The 6,766-nt window shown below is 35.8% G+C and overlaps 1 pseudogene; it reads right to left on the bottom strand.

The window, feature by feature from the left end:
- Positions 1 to 412: 412 nt before the first annotated feature.
- Positions 413 to 989, bottom strand: LOC107975296 (GTPase KRas-like; annotated as a pseudogene).
- Positions 990 to 6,766: the final 5,777 nt, after the last annotated feature.

Below are 6,766 nucleotides of genomic sequence, written 5' to 3'. Positions count from 1 at the left end.
TTTCAGTAAAACCAATTATAAAGCCTCAACTGAAATTATAATTAGTAATTAATCCATTTATGTGACTAGATAAAACACAGAATAGGGATGATTCACAAGCTTCATTAATTTGTTTCTCACCGATGTTCACAACTGGTAAGAAAAATAAGAAGTAATCAACTGCATGCACCAAAAACCCCAAGACAGAAATCATAGGTATTCAGTTTCTTTTTCACAGGCATTGCTAGTTCGAAAACCAAAACTCTGGTAATACTGGCACTTAGAGGAAAAAATGTTTGCACTTTCATTTTAAAATAAGCATTTAAGGTAAAAGCTAACAGTTTGCATGGAGCAGGAAAAAAATTAGGTAATGCTAAAACAATGCTAATAATTTAGTGTAATGTATAAAAATTACCAGTTTTACTTAAGTATGCCTTAAGAAAAAAGTACAAATTGTATTTACATAATTACACACTTTGTCTTTGACTTCTTTTTCTTCTTCTTACCATCTTTGCTCATCTTTTATTTCTCAAACTAATGTATAGAAGGCATCATTAACACCCTATCTTTGCTGGTTTCAATAAAGGGAATTCCCTAACCCCTTGCTAAGTCCTGAGCCTTTTGTGTCTACTGTTCTAGAAGGCAAATCACATTTATTTCCTACTAGGACCATAGGCACATCTTCAGAGTCCTTAAATCTTTTAATTTGTTCTCTATAATTGTGCATATCTTCAAATTATTTAATATTATTTATGGCAAATACACGAAGAAAGCCCCCCCCCCCACCCCAGTCCTCATGTACTGGTCCTCATTGCATTGTACTCTTCTTGACCTGCTGTGTCAAGAATATCCAAGAGACAGGTTTCTCCATCAATTACTACTTGCTTCCTGTAGGAATTCTCTATTGTTGGATCATATTGGTCCACAAAATGATTCTGAATTAGCTGTATCGTCAAGACACTTTTGCTTACGCCACCAGCTCCAACTACCGCAACTTTATATTCAGTCATTTTCAGCAGGCCTGGGAGCCGCTGAGCCTCTGGCCCTGCCGCCGCCTTCAGTGCCTGCGCCACGGAGCTCCCAGTCCGAAATGGCGGGGAACGGGAGTACTGGCCGAGCTTCATCTAAACCAGTATTTGTCTTATATACTTTACGTGAATATGCTTATTCTCAAGGTAAGGCAGTCAAAGCTCATTCCATTCCTTAGGAATTTATGATGCAGGATAATGTCAAGCACTAAAGATTCATTTTATTTCAAAGAACCAGCAAATTTCAGTAGATCTTAATGTTACACAATGCACTAAATAGTAGACCATGCTTCTGCCTGGAGTCATTGTTTTCTAAATTGCAATGTAGTACCTAAAAAGCATTGCAAATAAGAATGACATTGTGAATCTTATTGAAAGTTTTAGGTCAGTTTTGTCATAATGCATTCTTCATCATCTGTCAGGTTGTTGGCATGTGAAAGGTCTCCAGAGGATAAAGAATATTCTGCTAGAAATAGTCTCCTCCAGTTTTCTCTTCAAATAACAACTTGGGTCAAAATCATCCTTACTAGGTCACTGTTAAGCAATATTTCTGATACGTTTGACATGTTACTGTGCATTACATCAAATCAAATTTTGATCATGCTTTATAAAATTCCTGACATGTCTAATGCTATTGTATTCTCGTAGTGAGTATTCAAATGTGGCAATAAATAATGTCCCGGACCCATTTCTAATAATTTTAGTTTGCTTTAAATCTTTATCTGCTAAAAATTTTTCTCTAGATCTTGAAATTACTCCACAATTTACTAGTGACTATGATAAGTCACTTAAATACCTCATCTTTTTTATTTATTTATTTATTTATTTTTTTGAGATGGAGTCTCACTCTGTCGCCCAGGCTGGAGTGCGGTGGCACAAGCTCGGCTCATGGCAACATTCGCCTCCCAGGTTCAAGCAATTCTCCTGCCTCAGCCTTCCAAGTAGCTGGGATTACAGGAGCCCCCTGCCACGTCCGGCTAATTTTTGTATTTTTAGTAGAGGCAGGGTTTCACCATGTTGGCCAGGCTGGTCTCGAACTCCTGATCTCAAATGTTCCACCCACCGTGGCCTCCCAAAGTGATGGGATTACAGGCATGAGCCACCATGCCTGGCCAACAGCTTCCTCATCTTTAAAATGAGATACAGTAGTACCTGTATTATAGGGTTATTATGAGGATTAATTTAGTAAGTGTAAGGGTTTATGACAGTATTATTATTGAAATATGAGGTCAAAATAAATTTGTTTCCCTGAGTAGGATGAAATGCTCCTTTAAGGGGAATCATTTAAATTTCTTACATACTTTTATTTGCACATTGCAGCAAAATACATGCATGTTAAACTACCAGCATAACTTCATGAACGCATGTATATACCTGAGGATCTTCGTGGCCCCAGGAACACATTAAACTTTTCTGATACAATTTTTCTTTACTTAGAGTTTGTTTTCTTTTTCATATATTGCTTTTCATTTGTTTACACTGTACTTTCATCTATATAATATGCATTAAAAATGTAAACATGTTTGCTTTTTCAAGTAGTCAAGTTCAACAAAGTTTTTATCATATGAAAAATTAATAGGTAAGCACTCAAACATTGATGAATAAAGATACTAAACAACAGTAGCTATAGGCAGATCACCCACCCGCTACCCTCTGTTTCCAAACAGAAATAATCAACCCTTCCTCTAATTTCATGTTCTTTCTCTCAGTGGTGGAGTGTTCTAGATTGTATCAGTCTAGCTTGCTATTTTGATTTCCATCTGGAACTGGATCAGTCCTTACTCAAGCCCAGATAGATGACATCATAGAAATAAATTGTATTAGTCTGACATAATTGTTCTCTATGCAATCTTCACATTTATGGGGGGAAAGGTTAGTTTTCATTAGTGTACTAATCCAAGGCTTGCTCTCTTCCTCTATTGTAAAAAGCAGTAAATTGATACACTGTTACTGATAGCTGTCATATGACTTACTGTAAATTATATAGGTCTTAAACTGCCCTCATTTTCTCTTTGGAGAGGCCTTATTAAATGAAAGCACCATGCTGCCGCAACTACAGTGAGGTTTCAAAAAGCCAAATCTCATCACATTGCTTGTATCCTTTAAATCCTTCAATGTTTTTCTGCTCCTTTAAGGCAAATACACAGACTTCCCTGATCTAGCATGTGCCTGCCTACCCAGCCTCATCCCATCTACCCCTGCCATTCATTCTAAACTCCATCTGGGTCGGGTGCTTAAATATTCTGGAATATGTCACATTCTTTGTGCATATTCCTGGTATCTCTTTTTACCCCCCTTGTCTTCCTGTAAATAACATAAATACCACTCTGCTAACCCTCCTAAATAAGAAAACTTTATTGATCTTTCTGGTCACAGAGCATATTTTTATTGTAGTATTTTTGTCATTGTTTACTTCATGTCTCTTTCTGCCACTGTTGTTTGGCTCCTAAAGATGGGGCTTAAGATCTTTGTCAGAGTTATTCAAATTGGCAAGTTATTTTTCTCTGTAGATTGCTTCAAAGAAAAATAAGCATTTAAAAAATTTTAAAAGAAAATAAAGGCACTTATGATTTTTTATATTTTTAATAAGACAAGGATAATAATGGGAAAATTTGAGAAAACATTAAGGTAAATTAAAATTGCTTGTAAGGTTAGTTGGGTAAATAACATTTATTGAGCACCTTCAATGTCTCAGGCATTTTACTGGATTCTTTTTATTTGTTAACTAATACAAGAGTTGTAAAGAACTTAGAAATAATGCTCAAAGCTTGACTGTAAGATAAAAGAAAAAAACAGTTCTAGTTATTGATATCTCAAATGGGAAAATTTGTAACCATGTCATCTTTATATGCACCAGATATTCAAATAAACATAGAAAGAAACAGACTAACATGTAACTCCAGTTGATTAGTTTCCAGGACATAGGCCTAACAGTTGAGGACGGTTTATTGATTTGGATAGAGAAACAGTAGCAATTACCTCAGTGTATATAAATTATGGGTTCCTAGATTATAATAAATTAACATGTATTGTGGTTGGGCTATTATTGAACAAATTGAGTTCGAATTAGTTACATTTTTACTCCTTTTTATAAGATAGCATTCTGGATCATGTGCTAAAAATCAGTAATCAGTTTTGGGTTTTATATCTTTTTGTATGAACATAAGGAAGATATAAACAGTAAATTCTTGAGTACAGTACAGATATTCTTGTCTTACAATGGGGTTATGTCTTGATAAACCCATTGGAAGTTAAAAAATATCTTAGTTGAGGAGAGGCCAAGATAGTGAATTAGAAGCAACTGCAGTCCACGGCCCTCACAGAGAGAAATGAGAGGAGGTGGAACTATGTATTTAACATTTTATACATATGGACAATATATGTGTGCATATGTACAAATATACATTTGTAGACAATATGTACAAAAGCCATGTGACAAGTTCAGGAAACTTAAAGAGAGCTAGTATGGCTAGAGTGCAGAGAGAAGGGATAGAATATTGCAAAATGAGGCCGGACATGGTGGCTCAGGCCTGTAATCACAGCACTTTGGGAAGCCAAGGCGGGCAGATCATGAGGTCAGGAGTTTGAAATCAGCCTGATAAACATGGTGAAACCCCGTCTCTACTAAAAATACAAAAATTAACTGGGCATGGTGGATTGCGTCTGTACTCCCAGCTCCTCAGGAGGCTGAGGCAGGAGAATTGCTTAAACCTGGGAGGTGGAGGTTCCAGTGATCCGAGATCGTGCCACTGCACTCCAGCCTGGGTGACAGACTGAGACTCCGTCTAAAAAAAACAAAAACAAAAAAACAAAAAAAATTGCAAGATGTGGTTGGAGAATTAGGACCTTGTATGCCAAGTCAATTTTTTTTTAATCCTAGAAGCAATGAGAGATTTCTGAAGAGTTTCAGTGAAGATGACATCATATTTGTCTTTTTAAAGATCACTCTGACTGTAGTATGTACAGTGGGTTGGGGGAAGGCAGAATGAATGAGAAAAAAATAGTTCAATGGCTACTACAATGGTCCAGGTAAGACTTGGCTGTGTTTTGGACTTTGATGGCAGTGAAAATTTTAAAAATAGTAATGGGTGGCTTAAAGAGATGCTTAAGGAGAAAAATAATAGGTCTTGGTTATGGGATGGTTATGAGTTTTGTGAAAAAGAGATACTTTGAAGATGCTTAGTTATCGTAGATGTAACTCCATGGATCCTGGTGCCACTTAATGAGATGATAAATGCTGGAAATTAATAAATAATTTTCATCAATTAATGAATAATAGGTATATAAACATGTAAGCTTTATCTGATATACACATAACCTTATGTCGTAACTCTTTCAGACTTCAGTTTCATGACCAAGACCAGGTCAGACCTGGCTGGAAAAGTGCGTACCATGGATTTACCTTTGGGCACACTGAATTTGATGTGATTTTGATGGTGAAAATGTAGACTAGGTGATTTTTCTAGATTATGGTGGTAGTCAATAGTGCTACTATGCTTTATGCTTGTTTCATATTGCCTGGGAGAAAGAGTATAGGGAAGTAGTAATAAAGAAAGGAGTATGATTAAAGGTTGAAGGACTAAGATATTTTATGGCTGAAATAGAGAATAAATTTGCACAGGAGATTCAAGAAGTAGACAATTTTCACTGTGCCAAATGCAGTAGATTGGTCAGATAAGATTAAGATAAAGGTAACTGCTATCAAAAATATATAATACATCACAGATAGAGCTCAACTATCTATTAAAAGAGGACAAATTTTTGGATAATGGGTATAATCTCTACCCCCCATCAAGAAAAGGCCGATTCTTGGAATTATAATCAGAATATAAATACTGGCTCTGCAAAGAAATTAAATGGGTCATAGAGACCTAATGGAATGTTAAACTCTTTCTTCATGCCTACAACCATCGTTAAAAGAAGGTACTGACTGTTGTTAGAAGGGCATACGATTAGTGAATTCAAGTAACAGGCAATATTTGGGAATGATGTAAATAGTTGTTATCTTTGGATATATACTTATAGTGCCATGCATTAATAAGTGTCTGAAAATACAGATAGAACAGTCAGCTCTTAAAAATAAAATGAGCAGAGAAGACCTGAGTTGGGTAGTGGTGGAAAAGCCCACCAGCCAATGGGCTGGTGTTGAGATAAGGACCTCATTTTGGTGTTCAAGCTGTTTAGTACTCAATTATCCTTAAAATGCATTTCTTCCTTGATTTGAACAGCAACATTCTTACCCTATGTTCTTCTTAGTATTTGTTTCTCTTAAGCCTCAGAAATTTCTACCACTCTGTGTCAGATAGTCCCATCAATATTTTACAGACACTTAAAACTCAATATGTCTACCCCAAAACTATGTACATTTATTATGCATCCAAAAATAAATGAATAAATTTTAAAAACTGGGGCTAAATGGTATGTGATACAATCAACTTGTTGAAATGTCTGGTGAGGGGATATCTGTGGCAACCTTCCCAAAGCATTATGGTGAATATTCTAAGTCTAATTTGTCTTCAGATGACTTTTAGGAGATAAGAGTAACAGAAGAAGGTGAGGGAGAAGGAGGAGAAAAAGCAGAAGGACAGAGGAGAGCAGAATGAGAATTATATGAAACGGCACCATTAAATGCCTAATAAATAATGTAATAATATTGCTATTAAAGCCAAAAAAGCCTTCAATATGTCAAACTTAAACTAAACATACTGTTTTACTCTAAGTGGCACACACAATTTATTGAATTTATAAGGGAACACTAT

The sequence above is a fragment of the Pan troglodytes genome, chromosome 5 (assembly GCF_028858775.2).
Source record: "Pan troglodytes isolate AG18354 chromosome 5, NHGRI_mPanTro3-v2.0_pri, whole genome shotgun sequence".
NCBI classification, from domain to species: Eukaryota; Metazoa; Chordata; class Mammalia; order Primates; family Hominidae; genus Pan; species Pan troglodytes.
This window is presented reverse-complemented; position numbering and strand designations above follow the sequence as displayed.